Source organism: Taudactylus pleione, unplaced genomic scaffold (genome assembly GCF_031769625.1).
Source record: "Taudactylus pleione unplaced genomic scaffold, aTauple2 ptg000016l, whole genome shotgun sequence".
NCBI lineage: Eukaryota > Metazoa > Chordata > Amphibia > Anura > Myobatrachidae > Taudactylus > Taudactylus pleione.
In genome coordinates this window covers 36,102,327-36,125,656 of record NW_028284418.1, presented here as the reverse complement: position 1 = coordinate 36,125,656, position 23,330 = coordinate 36,102,327, and positions in this window count along the sequence as shown.

The following is a 23,330-nucleotide window of genomic DNA, read 5'->3' as shown; positions in this document are numbered from 1 at the left end:
ACGCTTGTCGCTGCTGCTTTAAGGATGCAGGTGTGGCTACAGCCCACACAATTCACAAAGACAGAAAAAAGAAGAATATTTTTATTGTTTGTGTAGCACACTTTGAGGGTGTCACCACCCTTTAACAGACAGGCGCACGCTTGTCGCTGCTGCTTTGAGGATGCAAGTGCGGCTACATCCCACACAAGTCACAAACACATTAAAAAAAATGTTTTATTTTTTGGAGCACTTTGAGAGTTACAACACCCTTTAACAGACAGACGCACGCTTGTCGGTGCTGCTTTGAGGATGCAAGTGCGGCTACATCGCACACAAGTCACAAACACATTAAAAAAAAATGTTTTATTTTTTGGAGCACTTTGAGAGTTACAACACCCTTTAACAGACAGACGCACGCTTGTCGCTGCTGCTTTGAGGATGCAAGTGCGGCTACAGCCCACACAATTCACAAAGACAGAAAAAAAATGAACAATATTTTAATTGTTTGTGTAGTACACTTTGAGGGTGTCACCACCCTTTAGCAGACAGACGCACGCTTGTCGCTGCTGCTTTGAGGATGCTGGTGGAATCTAGACGGGATTTGGAACCAAGGACACACTACCTCCATCAATTGTCTAAATCCCACTGCACTAATGGCGGATACCGGACGCATGTCTAACACCAACATAGCAGTCAAGGCCTCAGTTATACGTTTTGCTTCAGGATGACTGCTGTCGTACTTCATCCTCATCGCTAGAGACTGTTGGAGGGTCAATTGTTTAGTAAAAGTAGTGATGTTCCTACTTCCTCTCTGGGATGATGAACAACTCCCAGCAGCAGCAACAGCACTAGGAGGAAGTGGTTCTTGATCTTTCCCTATTTTATTTTTATCGGAGAAAGTTTGGTCCTCCATTTATGTTATATTGATATATACGTGCGGCTAAAGCGCACACAAACACAGAAAATATTTTTTTATTTTTGCTGGAGAGTAGTGCACTTTGTGGGTTACACCACCCTTTAAGAAATGAGCCAGCCGGCTCTTTACTTATGGGACACAGGCGCACGCTTGGCGCTGCTCCTTTGTTGATGCACGTGCAACCACAGTGCACACAAGTCACAAACACAGAAAATATATATTTTTTTGTTTTGGAGTGTACTTTGGGGGTTACAGCACCCTTTAACGGTCAAGCCAGCCGGCCCTTTACTTATGACACAGGCGCACGCTTGGCACTACTTTGTTGATGCACGTGCGGCTACTGCGCACACAATTCACAAACACAGAAAATATTTTTTTTTTTGGTTTGGACTGGAGTGTACTTTCGGGGGTTACAGCACCCTTAACGGTCAAGCCAGCCGGCCCTTTACTTATGACACAGGCGCACGCTTGGCACTACTTTGTTGATGCACGTGCGGCTACTGCGCACACAATTCACAAACACAGACAATAATTTTTTTTTGGTTTGGACTGGAGTGTACTTTCGGGGGTTACAGCACCCTTTAACGGTCAAGCCAGCCGGCCCTTTACTTATGACACAGGCGCACGCTTGGCACTACTTTGTTGATGCACGTGCGGCTACTGCGCACACAATTCACAAACACAGAAAATAATTTTTTTTTTGGTTTGGACTGGAGTGTACTTTCGGGGGTTACAGCACCCTTAACGGTCAAGCCAGCCGGCCCTTTACTTATGACACAGGCGCACGCTTGGCACTACTTTGTTGATGCACGTGCGGCTACTGCGCACACAATTCACAAACACAGAAAATATATAATTTTTTTAGCACTTGGGGGGAGCACCCCTGATGGACAGAGCACCCCCTGGACAACACTACAGCACCCCTTTAGGACTGGGACACTGCACAGGACTTTGGAGTGGACACAGCCCCTATGGAGAACTGACTGCACAACACAGTCCAGCCAGCCCCTATGGACTTTGAAGTAGTGGACACAGCCCCTATTAACAACAGCAGCACAGCACAACACAGCCAGCCCCTATGGACTTTGAAGTAGTGGACAACAGCAGCACTACACTACACTACACTACACTACACAGCCCTAACTCCCACCCTCCCTCTTCACTGTCCACAGCCGAGTGAGAAAATGGCGCCGACGCGGGTACCTTATATAGGATCCAAAACCCGCGAGACTCGGAAGGCGGGATGATGACGTTTTGCCTCGATTTCAGATCCGAGTCAGGCGGGAAAAGTCGAGCCTGACTCGGATCGGACTCGGATCGGGGGGCTCGGGGGGGTTCGGATTTCAGAAATCCGAACCCGCTCACCCCTAATATATATATATATATATATATATATATATATATATCTCTCTTTAGTTAAAAAAATATTTTAAAACTGGGAATTTAAAATATGTCCACACAGAAACACCATAGGAACCTCCTATTAAATAGAATGCTACAGTATATACTTTAATTGAGTTGCTGCTCTCCTCTTCAGTTAATCCTGATATCCCTCAGGAGAATTTCTGTGAAAATATATAAAAGAAGGGGCGCACCATAACACATAAATGTTTTATTTAACAGACATAAAAATATCCATAAGCTCCATGACATTGCTCATATCAAGGTGAAAACTGTGTGGCCTGGTTACCACATGGTTATATACTGCACCACTCAGGGCAAATGCCTACACTGCGCTGTCCTCGGACACCTGTCTCACACCAATCACTTCCCGGAAAGTGTTAGCGTGCCGGAGCCACAGGGAACTATGCTGTAAAGGCATCCTACACCAGGCCAGATGACATCACAAGACCACGGTCTGACGCGGTTCGTCATCGACTTCAGCAGAGGGCTGGTCCTCTGAGGTAGCTGTGTGTGTGTGTGTATGTACACAATATGTGCAGGTTCAACCTAATTCTGCAGGCATCACTTATGCGTTTAGCAAAATGCTGAGAAATCTACTCTTCATCACTCACACTGAAACGACAACTACATTGTTAAATATGTTGATAAAGGACGTAAACATAGTTAAGTGTTCTGGCCTCTACAGATCACAGGACTCACTTGCAATGTAGCACTGTGTTTTGTGTAATGTCAAATGTATTTATTTTCCTTCAAAGCAGGTCATAAAACCTAAAAAGAAAAGATCCATGGCATGTTTCAAGAATATTTCCCAATTAGTCAATTTCCATAAAATAGTCATTAACCAATGCCCTGGTCTCAGGAACATCCATTAACATCTTACAAGAAGTAATTATCCTCCCACAATCCATTCCATTGACCTGTTAGTAGTTATAGCAAATGATTAGGAAAATAAATAAAAGACAGAAACGGTGCAAGGTGCACAGGAGACCTCTCAGGAAAGTCACTTACTATGTTTACATTACATTTGTAAATGTACACCTTCTATAAAATGCCATTATATTGGTTATAACTTGATTGCTTCTCTATAATAATAGCGGATGCCAAGCAAGGTGTTATAGATTGCTTGGATCAAGTCAAGGTCAATTTAATTACTGTGGAATTTAGAACAAGCACAGGGACCATGTTTCATTGTAAAATTCCTGGTGCATCTAGCTTCTATCTGCCCTTTTGTTACATTCATGTAATCCATGTGGAACCCCCAGAGTATCTGTACAAAGGAATGGAAAGGTTAACCTGCTTTTTATTTTAAGCTGATATATTCCAGATCCTGTATACAATACATTACTGTAAGTGGATAAAAGCTTCATCATGGCGAGCAAATTGTGTTATTCTCGTAAATGTACTTTGCTTAATTATACCATATATTTAATAATGTTATATAGCTTAATTGGAAGTAGGCAGAAGTTTTCAATGATCTGGGTGGCATCTACATCATACTTTTTAATGGGAGAGATGAGTGAATTTCACTTCAACTAACTCAAGGTTCACGTATGCTTGTAGATTCACACTGTACTTGGCGATTCGCTCTTTGCTGAACGGAGCTGAAAGGTAGATGGCTAATTAATTCTCCTGTGTGTCGAGGTTGCTGCAGTATTGGGAAGTCTTAAAGCTGGGTACACACTAGACGATGTGTGTGCCCAGCAACGGCAGATGCAACGGCATAATACTGTATATCGGACGGTCCATAGACACTCCACGATCTGGTGTACAAGTGCCCGATATATCATCCCCCTGCCTCATCTACTGCAGGCCGATCTGAAGACGCGACAAACGACGCAGGAGCACGCAATAGTACATACACACTGGACGATGTGGGCGATTTGTTGTTCCGATTCGTCAGAAAATGTCAAACTGTCCAATATATCCCCTAATGTGTACCCAGCTTAAGGCCAATTTCATCTACAAAATATACAAAATTTTATGGACAATGCAAAATAAGGTAAATGTATTGCCAAATAATTTTAAAAAGTCCAATCGGGATTGTGAAAATTGGCACTGGGGACGAAGTTCTGTCATACTCAGGGCCAGCCGGCAACAGATACTTTTTGGGCCCGGTACACTGATATCTCTGGGAGCCACCTCAATTCCATCTAACCACCATCCTCAACCCCCACACCTTCGACCCCCGCACACATATAAACATGTATATCACATATATATTACATACAGAGTACACATATATATATATATATATATATATATACACACATGTGTGTATGTATATATATACATACATATTTTATATATATATATATTATATACACAAGCAAGCTACTGGACTGCGGCACTTGGAGACTTTGAATACACTTTAACAAAGGTGCGATCTTGTCCCAAAATCTTGGTCTGTCTATGTGACATTTGGGATTGAAATCTTTTGCAAACTCGCCAAGTTGCAAAGTTCAGTAGCTTGCTTATGGTTAGATTTTCTGTTGGCACTGGAGCAAGGACAAGCAATGTAAGTGCAGAGTGCTGGTCTGTCTAGTCATTATATAAATCTGCATAGTGGCTTTAAAAAATTTTTATAAATATATATCCGAGGCTTGAATGGCAAATGAAAAAAATGTACTTAAATCATATTACATAAACAGGCCGACGTTCTTTGTCAAAGTGAGTAACGAGAGTAAAGTGTAAAAGCTTACCTTAAATAGGAAAAAGGAACCCGCGAGTGTGACAGAAACAGGAACAGTGTGCGGCTGCCGCGTCCCTCGGAGATGACGTAACCGGGTAACCAGGGAAACCAGGGAAGCGGACCAGCCTGTGTATACAGTAAGAAATAAAGACTAGTGAGGAAACAGTCCCGAAATACAGTACAAGAAAACTAGGTGTGAAGAGTTAGAATAGGTCATATATGCAGATGTAAAGCAAAATATAGTGAAAATAAAAGGACTGAAGTAGTAGAGAGAATTTCTGATTCAAGAAAAAATGGATTCAGTGTATCTGATTTTATTCCTCCATCTTCTAGAATTAACTCTAAGGAGGAACTACAGTATTTCCTGTTTGATGGTGACTTCTATCTTCAGCTTTACAGTTGTGCTATGGGGAATAATGTGGCCCCTCTTATGCGAACATTTACATGTTCAATGAGGAGAGGAACATGTTTTTCAAAGACCCCGAGGTTACGAAGCACATCTTGCTGTTTGCGCGGTATATTGATGACCTCTTTATGTTATGGACAGGGGGCGAGGAACGATTTGTCCAATTGATGGATCACATTAACAACAGGGATTCCCCCATCAAGTTAACATACCAACTTGACAAGCACAGTCTGAACTATCTGGATGTCCAGGTGACCATCTCCAATGGCCATATCACCACAAAAGTATTTTCCAAACCAACGGCCAGCAGCCACCATCCATGTGCCCTTATTAAGGGACTTCCAAAATCCCAAATGATCCATGTGGCACATATCACTAGTGATCCTGGCTCCCTTAGCACAGAACTTGACACAGTAGTCAAAAATTTCTTAACTAGGGGATACAAATTGAACATCCTCCTTAAACAAAAAGAAGAGGTTCTTGCTATCCCTATGGCCCAGCTCCTGCTACCCAGCATGAGGAAAACTGATCAAATTATCCCCTGGGTTAACAGATATAACACATCTAGCCCCGTTTTACCGAGGGCAACTAGAGCCCTTTGGCCTATTGTCTCTATGGACAAGGAGCTGCAATGCTTTAGGAATAAATGACCCATGCCGTGCTTTACACGAGGAAGAAATATTAAGGACATGATTGTCCACACGGACATTACTAACTTTACAGTCTCATCGGGTTCCACAAATTTCCTGACAAAAGCACAAGGGTGCTACAGATGCCTCCGTTGCACCACATGCTTCAATATGATAACTGGTTCCACCTTTAACCATCCTCACTCGAAACAACAATTCAACATCAAGCATGTATTAACCTGCACTTCAACCTACCTTATTTATGTGATTATATGTCCATTTGGACTCTACTACGTGGGGAAGACCATGAGGTCCCTGCGTGAAAGGATGACACTGCATCACTCTGCCATTACGGCAGCACTGGGATGCAAAATCTCAGAACAACCTGTGGCAAGACACTTTGCTGAATTCCAAAATGATCTTGCCAGCTTCAAACATATAATCATTGACCACATGCCAAAAGCACTTAGAGGAGGCGACCGGGCTTCTAAACTTTTACAGACAGAAGCGAGGTGGACGTATGCCTTGAATACCATCAGTCCTAATGGTTTAAATGGTTTAAACGAGAGGATGATATGGAATGTGTTTTAGTCACATAGGTACCCTAAGTGGCCAGCACCGACTATCAGCTTCCGGATTCATGACATATAACAGATTTAGCGACTGCTCTGCATGGATGTCCCCATCGTGGTAACGGACCCAGCAATCTGGCCAATCCCCAATTGAGTGGCTGCTTCCTCCAGACTCGTGTATTATACATATTGTTCTATATTTCTCTCCCCTCTTCCTTCTTCATTACATCATGTCTTTGAATTTTTTTAATTTTTCACTTGTTCAGCTTTTTGAGTAGTTGTATATATTACGGTTATTCACATTTTCATTTCCTTTTTACGTGTCATGTTTGTACACAAGAGCATGCCTGTTTTTATTCCTTTTGTTGACATGTTTTTTTCTTGCTGTGTCTTTTCCAAGTTCTTTTTCTATTACCTTGAGATGTGCACTTACCTGCTACCGTTTTTAATGTTTCTACTTGAGACATTCTCTCAATATTGTCACTACTTCTGTCCTTTTATTTTCACTATATTTTGCTTTACATCTGCATATATGACCTATTCTAACTCTGCACACCTAGTTTTCTTGTACTGTATTTCGGGACTGTTTCCTCACTAGTCTTTACTTCTTACTGTATACACAGGCTGGTCCACTTCCCTGGATACCTGGGCAACCCGGGCGTCATTGACGTGATGACGTCATCTCTGAAGGACGCGGCAGCCGCACACTGTTCCTGTTTCTGTCATACTCGCGGGTTCCTTCTTCCTATTTAAGGTTAGCTTTTACACTTTACTCTCGTTACTCACCTTGACAAAGGGGTGCAGATGCTCCGAAACATCGGCCTGTTTATATAATATGATTTTAATACATTTTTTTCGTTTGCCATTCAAGCCTCGGAGTGCCACTATTCATTATTCTTAGTGTATGTATATATATATATATATATATATATATATACACACAAATACTGCATTTGGAATAATGATTTAGCCAGGTTCGCTATTGCGATTACGCACTCAATCGGCCGATTGTTGCGTTCTTCACATGCGTATGCATCGCAGTGTGTGTACGCGAACACACCGCTGCGATTGGGACTGCGAACGCAGTAACTATGCAGACCCATCGCAGAGTGATTGACAGGAAGTACTGTTTGTGGGTGGTGATGGGGTGGTGGTCGGAGAAACGCAGGCGTGCCAGTGCGTTAGAAAGCATGCATAAATTAGCCACGGCGATACCATACACAGCTTGGGCTTTCAGTGCGTGTGATGAGGTTAGCAATTTCTGAGTGAGGACAGACCTTGTGCATGGTGCGTGAGGCTACGATTGTACTCGATTCAGCATGTTGATATGGATGTTATGGCGACATTGTTAGCATGTCGACATGGTAGTTTTCTCCTAATCATGTACCAAACTCTAATCCTAATGTCAATCATAACCATAGCCATAATCCTAGCGGCAAGCCTCCACGATGATAACCATGACAAGGTGAATGCGGACATTCTGAATGGAGACAACGTGTGTGTATATATAATATATATATATATATATATATATATATATATATATAAAGATGATTATGATTTAGCAATATTTTTTAAGTATCAGAAAATGTTCATAGGTGCACATTGAACAACAGCCCACAAACATGCACACACGCACGCACACACAGACACACACGTGCATGGAAACATATATCCAGGAGACAGCAAGGCCACAATCACTATAAATTCAGGACAGCTAGGGACAGCACACAGTCTGCTACAATTTAAAGTAGTGTCGATTTGCATATTGAATTAAAATTAAGAGCTAATTATGCAAATAAATTATGACATTTGGCAGGAGAATTTGCTTCAAGATCATTTATTATCTTCCTTTTTATAACGGTGTGTGCATTTAACGGTCAAAGACAATATTTTAAAGGAGAATTAACGGAGGATTATTAGTCTAAAAACAATTTCACATTAATGATATGTATTTCATTTCTGCTTCTCACACCTGGTTAGTTGATGCAGCTCTTCCCAGAGCAAGCTCACAATGGCATACAAAGGCACATACAGAGTTTGGCTGTGGCTGCTCTTCTTGTTATTATTCTTAGTTATACTGTACTTTAACTATAGAGCATTTTAATTTCCAACTGAATAAATAGGAGCTTTTCATAGAGAAATTATTTATATATTTCCCTCATGGAGCATTTAAATTTTCAAGACCTACATGCATTTCGTAGTATGTAGCTAGTCAGTTATGGGGTGAATTTTGTGGCGTGGGGCCCCTTGAACTGCTCTGGCTGGACCTCTTTGGGGCATCACCACTTATTTTTAACACTTTATATCACTCTATGTTTGTTTTCGTATGTTACATTTTCACACATTTATTTTTTATTAATTCTAAGTTACTTTCAACACTAAACAGCCACTTTCACTTACCTAACACTTCACACTTCACTGCTATTTTATTTTATTTTGTGTGGTGCCCTGGGGTGGTTTGGGTGTGCCCTATGCCCCAGACATGAACCCCCATAGTGTTAGGGACTTACCCGATGAGGTTACCTTGACGAAGGTGGGTAAACTCATAACTTTGGACAAAATTATGCCAAATACCTTACATATTATGCATAATTATTAATGTTTGTATGCAGTGACGTACCTAGTATTTGGAGCACAGGGCAAATGAAAAAATGGAGCCCTCCCCCCCCATGTGGGCTAAAAAAAAGGGTGTGGTCTCTTAAAAATGTCAACATGACTAACACCCCTTTATTGTCACTCTGAACATTCCTTTCCATATGCACCTTAACCCCAGTAGTGCCTCTTATACAGTACCACCAGTATGCAATGTCGCCAGTTGTGGTCCCTCTTATGCAGGCCCATAGTAGTGCCCCTTATACAGTACACGCAGTAATGGTCCCCTTTATGCAGGGAAGCCTAGCGCCGGTCCTGTGTAAATGTGTAGCGCTGACCGCACACACTGCGGTCAGTGCTACACTGCCTAGCTAGGGCAGGCCGATACTGTGGCACACGCCCTGCTCGAGCCCCCTTAGTTACACCACTGGTTGTATGGTGAATCTGGTTTCTCTTTTTTCTATGATGTTGCTGCTGCAACTCTGCAAAAACAGGTTAGTGTGTGTGTGTGACTGCATGCTTTCTGTCCCTTCCCCTCTCTTTTTTTTCTCTCTCTCTCTCTCTCTCTCTCTCTCTCTCTCTCTCTGTCTTTCTCTCTTTCTCCCATTCTATCTATCCTCCTGTCATTCTCGCTCCCTCTCTCTTTCCCTCCCTCTCTCCCTCTCTGTCTTTCTCTCTCTCTCCCTCATGACCTCTCTATCTCCCTTTCTCTCTCCCCTCCCTCTCTTCCACCTTTTCTCTCTCTCCCTCTGTCCCTTCCTTCCTCTCCCTTACCTCTCTCTAGTTTTTTTCTTACTCTCCCTCTATTTTGCTGTCCCCCTCCCTCTCCATGTCTCACTCCCTTCCTCTCTCTCCCTTTCTCCCCCCTCTCTCTTTCTGAAGGACACGCACACCGCAAGGGGTGCTGCAAGGGATCCCTCTCACAGCTCTCTCCCAATAGCCCATAGGCTTCTATAGGGTAACGCCATCTTCGCATCGCATTCCAGGGTTTAGTGTATATGAGAAATGCTATCAAACCCGCATTTTGGGGGTTTGACCGCATTTCTACCTTTGATGCATACCACCCCTTGGCTCTCCCTCCCTCTCACCCCTCCTTCTTTCTCTCTCTCTAACGCCCCACTCAAAATCCTGCATTTGCCCCTGGCAGTGTACTAGATCATGTCAGATATGCTGCCAGCAGTCGATTCCCAGCAGTAACATTGCAACATTGTAGGTCAGTAGAGAAACCAGAGAAAAGATAAGGGGCACAGAAGTCACTGCGTGAAGCCGTGGTGATTTTATTGATGGGGCCCTTACAACTTAGTTGCCCCGGGGCCCCCACAAGCCTTAATCCGGCCCTGCCTGCAGCCAGTGTACGGGCGGTTAGCGGAACACCCTTACACAGATGCAGATGCACCGATATATCTTCAAATATATCTGCATCAGCTATGCTGCTGGGACGACCTGATATGTCTGTGAACTACTTCATTCACAGACATATTGGGTGTACACTCCTGCTGATATAGTTTTTGATTAAACAAACGATAAATCAATAAGTGTGTACACAGCATTAGGGTTAGGCTTAGGCTATGGTTAGGGTTAGGAATAATCACCTTGCCAGTGCAAAACCGCATGGTTGACATGTCAACTGTCAACATTCACATAGCCGACATCATGTCAATGTCGACATTGTGAATGTCAACATTTGACATGTCAACCTCTTGTCCATGTCGACATTCTGATGTCGATATTCTGAATGTGGACATACTGAAAATCGACATTTTGTACCACGTCCCACTCAATGAAAGGTGCCCAGTAGGAAATTTGTCTCCACAATACATTTACCTTAATGCATTGGAGAATTGTGTAACAGCGTGGTTTGGATAGCATCGGGCGTTCCAGCAATGTGATTTACAATGTCATAGTTGGTACAAGCCCACTACTAGCCTGGCAACAGGAAAAGGGTAGAGAACGTGCCCACTCAGTGCCCACATACATGTCAATAAGAAAATATATATTTTAGGTGGAGAATCTCTTAGAGGCTATTTTTGTTAGCATAACTAACCATATACTGTCATTTATGGACTATACAGACAATGCAACTGTTTTATAAATGATCGTTTGGCTGTAAGAAATATAGATGGAGATACAAGTACATATATCAAATGTAAATGTAAGTGTCTGTACAGAAACGTATGCTGTATGTCTCTTAATGAAATTAACTAAGAGAAAATATAATTTTACATGGTTGGGGTAAAATAAACAATTACAGGGTCATTCGTTGAGTGCTTCAGGGCTCAGATGCTATAATTGCAGCTGTTTGTGCTTTTGTTAGTATAGTAAAGTAAAGTGGAATAGGTTGTCACACTAATGGAGAGAGTACTTTGTGTCAATGGGTGTAATGATGTTGTGCTGATATTAATAGTTCAATTTTCATACTAGGAAAAATAAACTATTGTATGCAGCCACAGAAATGTAGGGGCTTTTTAAAGAAACATTGATCTATTTACACACAGATCACATTGATTAGGTTACTGGGCTTATACAGTACAAATATATTTCTTCATATTTACAGTCTGTTATTTAAATTGATATTTGTAACTTTTAGAGACCTACCCTGAAATGAAAGTGATGAATTGTTGGACAGCATGAATAGCAAAGTGGTCCTGATTTCAATTCTAAGTTCTGACCCATCTGTGTGGAGTTTGCATCTTTTCCTATTTGCATGGGTTTTCGCACATGTTTCAAAAATACACAGGTAGGTTAAATGGATCGTCACAAAAATAACACTAGTTTGTTTACGGACTTTTTGTTTGCATAAATAAACAATAGTAATACATTATAGTGTATACACAGGAAATCTATTAATGCAATTTACATTTGTACATTTTCCTATTACTAAAATAAGGCTTAAATATATATAGGGCAAATGAATGAAAGCCGCTGTGTTTGCATCAAACTATAGACAAGACAGCGATAGCATCAGACCCACCTTGTACAATAAGGAGTATATGGACTAAGCATCTCAGTAGTCACGCTATTGTTTTCATTGTACACCGCAACAGGGATAATAATTTTTAACAGGATTTTACAGGATTATTCCCACTATGTACTAAATGTAACTCGCAGGGACAGCGCTATCGCTAACCTCTGTCCCTGCTTGTTACATTTGTGAAAGAATCCTCCTAAGAATCTGACACTGCACGTGTGCATAGTGTAGAATTCGGGAGCCGGGTGGAGGCTGCGGTAGAGGGATCGTAATATCCCTCTACTGCAAGAATGCCTCCATAGCCACAAAGCAGTTTACGCCATCTGAGGATGGTGGAAAACAAAGGGACTTATGCTGGATACACACTAAACGATACATACACACTTTCCGATTCCGGGAGCGACGGCGGGGACCATGCTGCATTCGTCAGCATGGCCCCCGCTGACTTTATCATCCATCGGACCTGCATACAGGTCTGATGGACGATGTCACTGACGACGCATGGGAGCACGCATCCTCAGTGACGTAGCTGGTAAACACTGGCCGATGTGGACGATATGTCCTCCGATCTGCCGGATTGGGTGACATATCGTCTAGTGTGTTTTTGGCTTTAGGGATCATAATGCAGTCCTCATTTACATTAATGGGGACTGTGGTCCACAGTGGTAGTTAGCTTTTTGCAAGAGATTTCTGTGATATCTCCTGCATTAGGCTATTGTTACATAGCCAGGATACATACAATTATGAAGAAAACACAGTTTCTGCAGTTTTAAGAACAACCAACTTGATAAATAGGCCCCTAAGTCTGTGATAATATTTATTTTTCCTAATTATTCAGAAAGCACTACACATTGCATAAGGCAATACTTTTTTTGTGAATGAAGCACCTCTTAGCAATGCGAGCACATTACCTGTACTAAAGTGTGAATCTAAGGTAGGTGACATCATCGTGACCCTTATCAATGAATTTTCTTACTGTTTTTCCTTTTTGTACCAACTTTTGTTTAAAAAGTATAAACCACAGGAATATCCCATGCGGTTACTCAGTTTTTAATACACAAACTTCTGATTAAACAACTTACAGCTGTTTTGTTACTCTGTCACTTTAACTTCCCTATGTTAGAGTTTTCATGGCGGAGACCCAAAGTAAATTGCTGATCTAAGTTGCAAAGAAAGAGCGTGACTCCAGATCATTCATCCAAGCAGCCTACACAAGAGAGGTGCACGAAAAATAAAAATAAAAAAATAGGCACTTTTATTTATTTATTTTTTTAGTAAAAGTCCTCCTCATCCTGTGGTTAATTTAAAAGGTTTATTTCTTGAAATGAATCCTCTTCATCAAACCTGCGATCCTTGAAAATCTTTGCAACCTGCCTGTGTGGATAATGAATTGATTTGTAATGTAAATTACATAGAGCACCCCTCCCATTCAGCATTTGTGTGTGAGTGTGTTTAATCTAGAACGTTTAAGTCTCAAAATGAGCTTCTCCATCAAAAGTCTCAATTCCATTTACATTTCTTGCATACGAGTCAATTTGTGTCTGACCCAGCGTATAAATCACTGCCAAGCACTGCTGTATCTGTAAAAGTCTGCACTTTTTTCCCCCTTCCCTCCTCCTCCCTTCCCCCATATCCATATGATACATTGAAAAGCTAATTTCAACCTCCATTTGAACACATTAAAAATAAATAAATAAAGATATAAGGGAATGTATGGCATAGTGACCAATGGCAGCCACGTTTATTGTTATTCAGCTCTTAACCTCTTCTGTGCTATTCAGTCTCAAGTAAATTCATGCACATGGTTGTGGAACAAATGAGTTAACTATGGTAACGTTTAACATGTTCTGTGCTTCTCGCTCATAGGTCTCTGGTCGGCACATAGGGCTGGTTTGCATTTCTTTATATACACTGTATAAATGCATTGTTCTGCTTAATGGTGCTATGCTCAGTTTAAAGTTTGAAAGTGACAACCCAGAGCCAGTGTGTCACTGATTGCCAATGGCCAATTAGTGTTTTCAAGGTTCGGTTAAGTATGAAGTAGTATTGTTGATGCAATAGTAAAATGTAACAGAGACAGTAAGCACAAATATCTACATGTATAAAAGGCTAACGCTGCTCCTCACCTCTATGGGAAGAATTCAGGTGTGTTGCATGCTGGCGGCCACTAGATGGCGCCCGATGGAGCAATACAGTTGTTGCTCTGTTCAGGCGCACACAGGCGCCAGCGCTGACATTTCTACTCACAGCCCCCTGAGCTGCTGAGCAGAAATGACCGAAAGGTGACCTGTTTGAGCACTCAAACGGGACTTTCCGCTGGGCGCGACAATGTCTCGTCATTTTGATGGACTTCTAACTAGTATATACATAAGTCTCCATTCTCTTCAGTGAAAACATTTAGTTACAGCACAATAAAAAGCTGATTTTGACATTCTTAACCCACAGTTAAAGAGTTTATCTTCTTTAATTATCTGTTTTATTGAATTTCCTCACTTCCCATAGCCCTCTGGTGGGAATCCTCCCAGTGAAACACCCATCATTGTCAGTATTTAACAGAGTAAGGGACATCAAGAGGGGGCGCCTAAATACATTGTACTCAGGTCTTTATGGGGAGTCTGGTGTTTGCAATTGAGGTTTAGGCCCCATGTGCCCCAACAAAGCTGGGTTGTAGGCAGAAGTGAGTGTCTGCACAGACCAATGGGCAGCACCAGCCTTTGCTAAGGTCATGCAAGCATCCTTGTATGGGGTCAGCTGTTTTATACCCCCTAATATCCACGCACAGCGCTGGCATTTGCAGAGATGTGCAGCCTCTGAGGGGTATTAGAAGCAGAGGAACTGGGGCCTGGGAATTTCCCCCGTAAGCGTAAGCCCTGAGCAATGTCCTTGCACTCACATACAGTCAAGACCATTCACCATTCACCTTCAGCTCTGCTATGCACAGAGGTGATCAGGAGCAAATGTCATACTGTGCCAGGACCCTGCTATGCACTTTGTTAGACAGCATAAAGTAATATTCATATGCAAAGTGGACAACCCTATTAAAGTAAAAGGTTAGACCCATGTGTGACATATTTGTATAGTACTTTTTATTACTTTTTTCAGTCTACCAATCATGCTAGAAAGTAATAGTCATGTAGTCCCGACATCTTTGCTCTTTGTATAGTGTATGAGGTAGTATTACAAGGCTTACATAAATAACAAACAATGAGGGAGTAACGTGTGGCCTGTGAGTGTTACAGGAATAATAAAGCATTACATTGAAATTTTCAGACACCAAATTTTAAAGTGAGACAGTATGCAGTGTTTACCAGACATTCCACGCAAAGTGGTTGTAGTTGCCGGCAGCCTGATTTGCTACATTATGCTAATGTGATCGTCTGTTCAACTAATGCAGGGGTTCATGTGTGTGCAAGTGGAAAACCAGCCACCGTCATAGTCATCATTAGTATCTGCAAGTGCACCAGCCCCATGCTAGGTGCAAGAGATCCAACAAGCTTCCCTCACCATGTCCATGACTCAGAACTGCACAGAGCTTTTCATACACGGCACCCGTGACACTCCCACAAGTCATGTGTATACATGCTAATGCTTTGCCTCCGCCCAGTTTACGCCTTGAAACACCCAATTTCACAGAAAGACAGATCCAGCCTAGAACTGGACAAGAATAGGACGGACATAAGCAAAGATGAGTCTATTCACTTCTGCACATGTGCAGAAAGTCGCAGTTTGCATCATTGAAGAGAACCATGTGATCAGAATCAGTCCCTAGGAGTGGGATGTAGTAATGATGCAACCATTAACAGATATCATTGCGTACTTACCTGAGGGATCTTCCGTTGGTATGCCCCATCGTCCTCTTACCGGGAATGCCCCGCGATACCCAACTTTCCTGGTGGTATCTTCACTTCCGGGTTTATGAGCGGTGTGCAGTAATGCGCATACGCTGCCATCGTGCTGTACGTGTGCCATTGGCCACTATCCAGAAGGGATCCTTTCAGATCCCTCCCTGGACCACTTTGCAGAAAGAAGCCTATTGGGCACAAGCTGACACATACCAGCACATCTCAGCCCCATAGCATTCAACACTTTTATGCATATGGGGTTTGTGGCAAACCACCGTAAATGGCACTTTATGCAGGTGTGATTATTAGCTTTGATACACTCTAGGTCTATTACTTAAAAGTACAATATTTCTTGTTCAGTCCACTACAGACAGCAAAAAGTCTGCACAATGCATTTCTTAAAAGCAAGTTTGCGAAGTTGTCAGTCATTTTCTGCCTACTCTATTAGAAAAGCGCCTGTCCCCATACAAGAGAGCATGGTGGACATATTTAGTGAAATATAAACACTCCAGTTATTTTATACCATGGGTGTAACTACCATAGGTGAAAGGGGTGCAGCTACTATGGGGCCCAGGGCTGAGGGGGTCCCATCTTCCTTGTCAAAGTTATATTTTCACCATTGGGTGCTACATATGGGCCCTTACAAACTTTTTCTATGAGGCCTTCAAATACCTAGTTACATCCCTGTTCCATACATATTATCCAGCTCAGTTATACACAGCCTATATATATATGAAATAGTGTCTTGACCTGCCCTTTTCTGTACAAGTGATTAAGGGCCTGATTCCGAGTTACCCGCAAGTCCACTTTCCATATAGATCTTGTGATTTGTCGGACTGTGTATGATCCGTAGCTGAGAGTGAGCAACTTTGAGCAAGTGCGAGCGATTCAGTCCTGAACATCGCAGCCTCATCTCCACTTGTGGCTGGGTGAGTGTAATTGGGCTGGGTGTGCATACGTAAGCACAAAGCTGTGTCACTCCACACGACCAGGGGTGCGTTACACACTGATCTGCACACAGAAAAACATTATACAGATGTGTCCTCATACATCTAGCCTCAATGCACCACGCAGTGTGACTTGCCTGGTGTGAGTGAGCCTCCAGGTCCCGTGCTACTCTGCTAGTGTCGGGCGTCTTTTTTTGCCAAAGTCTAAGTCACAATGTGATGCAACTAGGGCGCACCAGCAGACTGTGTTGATTAATGTTATATGTGACACTTTTATATCTGTGTGCGACTGAGTCTGTATATGAAACACAACGGAACTTTGAATTAAAAAATCTGCAGCCACTGTATTGTAGCACTTTGTATACAGATATAAGGGTCTATTTACTAACCTTTATTAGGAGATAAAGTGAACGGTGATAAGGTACCAGCCAATCAGCTCCTAACTGCCATTTTTCAAACACGGCCTGTGACATGGCAGTTAGGAGCTGAGAGCTGATTGGCTGGTACCTTATCACCGTTCACTTTGTCTCCTAACACAGCTTAGTAAATAGACCCCTCAGAGACTCACACATACATACCAGAATCTTTTTTTTTAAAGAGTGTATATCTGATATTCATAGTGTACAATAAAATGTCACAAGCTTTTAGGGAATAGATATGCTGAATAATGATTTATGAATTGACTGCTTCCACTGTATTCTGATTACATCTATAATTTAAATAGGGAGGAAGTTACACAACACAGATGAAGGTACTAAAGACAACACACCTGGATTAAAGCACGTTACCTACTGCAACTTCCCAGACAGGAAGCTGCAAATTCCTGGCAGAGCCCATACTCTACTGATTCAGAAACGAATGATAATAATAATAGTAATCATAATAATAAAAATTTCCATGTGCTCAGCAAATCTAGAACGGCTTCTACTGCATGGGTCTGTAAGTGCCAAGATTTCAAGGACTGACTAAAATGACTCTATTTAGGAGTCTTTATCGCTTTTGATTTTATTGAAACAAAATTAACTTTTTATTAAGATTAAATGTGAGTGACATTGCATGGGAAGGAGCCAGATATGAAGCTGGCAGTTACTGCGACATACTTTTCCATAACCCCTTCCAAAATCGATCAGTAATGATTTGCAGGAATATTCTGTAAATCCACCACCCATATGCAGGGTTCTAAAAATGGATATAGTTTTTTTTTTCATTGTTCACTTAGATCTCCAGTAACATACAAGACTTTTGGTTGTTTTAGAAGCATATTTTATGTTAGCATTTTTGTTAATATTAAATAACATTTTCTATTTTTGTTAATATTAAGTGCAGGCTATACTGAAAACATAACTATTTTAGAAATTATTTATTTTTACGGATGAATAAAACATTTTCCCTAAAATGCCTCAAATTGTAGATGGTGCATGGCAAATAGATCATGTGGGTACTGTGGCCAGTGGGTGGCACTATTCTGCCAAGAGGTAATGGTTAATTTTACATGTTGAAGAAAAAACACACAAAAACTGTGGGTATACCACCTAATAGACCTAAATGCAAATGTGAACGGAATTATTGCAGACATGTGGCAACACTACAATATTTAAAAGGACATTTGAGGTTGTTTTTCAAAAATAAAAATTGGGTTCCCAAAAATTACTATTCTTTTCCCATTTGGAATTCAGAGCTAATTTATTTCCTAATGAAATTCTTCTAAATGCTGAAGTCCCCTGTATGCTAAATATGACAGGGTAGCTGATATCTAATCACCTGTGACTGTAAACTTTGTATGCTCTGATGACCGTGGTCCTCTAAATCTTCTTGTGTGTATTGTCAACTCATAGATATATTTCCTTCATTGTACTTTGCTGTGCAATATGTTTCTCTTATAGAAATAAAATTAAATAATATTATTAATATTATTATAATTATTATTAATAATATCATAAGAGGCTCAGCACTTCTATTTAAATACAAAATACATTTATAGAAATAATTTTAATTATCCTGTATTTAATAATATAAAAAGCAAGAGATTTTAACAAATTTTTTATCTCAATATTCTGAAAAATCTGGAAAATTAAATTGAGCAAAGATCATTATGTGTATCACCGAAAAATGAATAAAGACAAGATTACAGCGATCTATGGTATGCAAATAAAATGCAAATGTACTTAGAAGTGTGAATTTCAGTAGTAGAAGTACTTCTCTCTTCACAAGATACAATCAATAGTCATATAATAATCATATACGAAAACCCACTGAACAACTTTTGCCCTCTGGTGGAAAACCTCTTATCTGCTAGGCAAGAAGTTTAATGTCATTGAAATGACTTTAGATAAACACAATTTAACCCACAATAGATCTGCCAGTGGTGAGATCTGTCTGAGAAAATGAGGAAACAGACTAACCCATTAAAAGCTGTTGCGCATATTTTAGGACGACTTCATAATGGGGTTGCTTCACAGGGAATCTATTTCCTCCAATAAATAACAAAAGAACCCCAAACTGCCTAATTGGGACATTAATTATCCTTACAGACTTGACACTTTGCATGCAAGAGATGGGACAGTTTTCAAACTACACAACCTATTTCATCTTTCTTATTGAAATCTCTCATCTTAGTCTTGACACGAGACAAATGTTCTCTATGTAACATAAAATCATTTGGCTCGGGCTTTTTATTTTCACGTTTCATTTTTAACAGACAGAAAATGTCCACAAGGCATATCTTACAGGAATAAATCCACGTCTGCAGTCCACGACGGCACTTTGATTAGCTGTTATTCCTACAATAATGACAACCCACTTTGATAACGGATTGGAAAGTTTGGTAAATGTTACTTTTAATTAATGATGTTTCATTATAAACCATGACTAAAAATGGACTTTACTTGACAGTTTATAAGTAGCAGAAGTGTTACAAGTTTGTCAATTTGGTGAATAACACATACATAATATTATATATAGTATAGTTGTCTTTACTAATTAATATGTCTTATTTGTTTACCAACCTAATGGTAACTGTGGCCTGACTCAATATACTCACAACTAAGCAATAACTCAGAACTAGGGCCGGCCCGAGCTCAAATTTTTTTGGTAAGCAAATATAGATTTTGGCGCCCCTTACTGTAATAAACAATATTATACACAGATAAAGTAAAGCACTATGGAGGTGGGAGTTGAATAGTGCAGGGTGTGAGCTCCCAGAGATATTTAATTCAGAGCACTGTTTAGTCTGACTAAAGATATCTTCTAGCACCATCCTGAGGATGCAAGGAGAAATACGACTAAAGCGCCATCCACGAGTTTGTTTTCCGCCTTAGCACGGCGCTAACAACCTCGCCTCTGGCACTTTAGTCAGAGAATGCCGGTTCTCGCAACTAAACAACCAGGTTAAGTCACAAGAACCGGCATTCTTCGACTTAACTGCTTCCCTTCGGAGTAAACATTTCAGTGAATTGAATAGCTCTGGAAACTCCCTCCCGATGCTAGTCAACTCACGCTGAATTAAATTTCCCCCTATGGGGCCTAATCATTAAGGCAGTTTTTCATAAAATTCTGCAGAAACCATAGTTTCTGCATTATTTTGTGTATCACCACTATGTACTCCAGAAATCTCCAGCAAAAGGCTACCTTTCGGTGCAGATCACAGTCCCCTATATTATCAATGGGGAATACGATTTGTCCCCTATGTAGCAAACTCTGAAAAGCAAAGCTTTTCGTAGTTTGGACACGCTGGTTTACGCCATTCTCAGACCGATGTCCCTGCTTGTTAAGTTTAGTACATAGCTGGATATTTTAATTCAAAATTAAAATATTCCTTGGACTGTTTTTAACATTTACACCCTTTATTGTCAGGCACTGAACCCTCACCTGTATAGTAACTTTCCTAATAGTTCCAGACAAGGCACAACCTATGGATTACATTGTCATACACCTTGAAGCCAAAAGAATGCCCATGCAGAGCACGTTGCATGGATAGAAAAATATCTATATTCTGCATGCATCCTTATCCACAGGGTTAGTGCAGTCAGATCTTACATTGTTTTCCCAATATTCAGCAGTTATTACCAACATAATCATTCCTCATGGGCACAGGGCTTGATTCAGACCCGCTCGCAAGCTCTATGCGCTCGCAAGTGGGTCGATGGTGGCCCAGTGCGCATGCGCACAACGGAGTCGGCTCCGTCTAAAGACCCGGATAGCGATGAGCAAACCGTCGCTATGGGTCTCGTACCAAAGGGGGCGTGCTGTCGATGTTGAGTGACAGCATGCCCCCTTTGGTGGGCGGGGCGGGGGAGTGGCTGCCCAAACGGAGGCGTTCCCACTCGTGATGTCAGTGGGAGAGATTTCGGCTCTGATTGAGCCGAAATCTCTCTGGGGCTTGCGGCAACGAGACCCTACCACAAGGGTCTCGTTGCAAGCCCGATGGTCGCGATCAGTGACGGTTCTAGGTGTGGGCTAACAGGGCTGTCACCTGGAGCGCCGACACCTAGAGGGCGCCACTGAGCCCCCCCCTGAAAAAAAACCTAGAAGAAAAAATGTAAATAAAAATACGCCGGTCCCCCTCCCTCGCTAGCCGCCGCAGGGAGGCTGCATTTGCCGGGTTCCCGCTGATATTTGTTATCAACGGGCACCCGGCTCCCTCCCTGTAGCGGCAGCCGAAAGCCGGAGCTCACTCCTGAGCTCCGGCTTCCGGCAGAGAGAGTACTATGGGAGGGACGTCATGATGTCATGACGTTTCTCCCATAGATCCGAGGAGCCGCGGTCGGACCAGATGGCAGCGGCAGCAGAAGCAGGAGCGGGGTAAGTATTGTGGGGTTTTTTTCAGTCGGAAGCACCAGCACTGGGGGCACGATTATAGGGGCATTACTACTGGGGGACAACTATAGGGGGCATTACTACTAGTGGGCACATCTACAGGGGGCATTATTTGTGGGGGCATTACTAATGGGGGCTCTACTAATGGGGGTGCTACTATAGGGGACATTACTAATGGGGGCAGTACTACTGGGGGGCACTACAATAGGGGGCATTACTACTGGGGAGCATTACTAATGGGGGCTCTACTAATGGGGGCACTACTATAGGGGGCATTACTAATGGGGGGATTACTACTGGGGAGCATTATTAATGGGGGGCATTACTACTGGGGGAACTACTATAAGGGACATTACTACTGGGGAGCATTACTACTGGGGAAACTACTATAAGGGACATTACCACTGTGGGCACTACTAATGGGGGCATTACTACTGGGGAGCATTACTAATGGGGGTACTACTATAGGGGGCATTACTAATTGGGGGATTACTACTGTGGAGCTTTACTACTGGGGGAACTACTATAGGGGGCATTACTACTGGGGGCATTACCACTGGGGGTACTACTAATGCGGGCACTGCATGGGTGGCACCACTACTGGGGCCATTGTGTAAGGGGCACCACTGCTGTGGGCATTGTATAAGGGGCACTACTACTGTGGGCATTGTATTAGGGGCACTACTACTGTGTGCCTTGTGTATAAGGGACACTAATTTTGGCATTATGTAAAAGGGGCATCACTGTGTGTCATAACATAAGGGACTACTGTGTGGTGTCATTTGAATTGGGGATAATGTATAAAGGTAATTACTGTGTGTGGTACAATGTATTATACAGGGCATTACTGCATGTGGCATAATGTGTTATAAAGGGCATTACTGCTTGTGGCATAATGTGTTATTACTGAGTGTGGTTTAATGTGTTATAAAGGGCATTACTGCATGTGGCATAGTGTGTTATTACTGCGTGTGGTATAATGTGTTATAAAGGGCATTACTGCGTGTGGCATAATGTGTTATAAAGGCCATTACTGCGTGTGGCATAATGTTATCTTATCTAAAAAAAATTCTTTCTTTCTTTTTTTTTTTTTGGGGGGTGCGGGGGCGCAACTTGGAACTTTCGCCCTGAGCCTCACAATGTCTAGAACCGGCCCTGGTCGCGATGGTCTTGACCATTGCGACCATCTTCCTGGCCGCTCACTATAGCTGTGGGTGGTCACCCACAGCTATGTGAGCGGCCAGGAGGCCACAGTTTAATCCCACTTCCCCCTTATTGCCACCAGGTGCCTATACACTTCCATTGAGCACACTGTTCTCCATCTAACTTATACACACTGAATGTAGAGGTGAAATACAATCTTACCCTTGTGTATGAGCCAGCCAAGCAGTGGTGGGAATAACGCTCCTACAGACCCCCTCTCCTCGCCATCGGTGATCCTCCTACAGCAGAGCTCACATGAGAATCCAGTGCTAGCACATCCCCTGCCGGCGGCCAGCTCAGCCAGTGGGAGGGAGATGAGGCTGTCCTGCACGGTTCATGTGGCCGCTGTGTGTGCAGAAGACGCT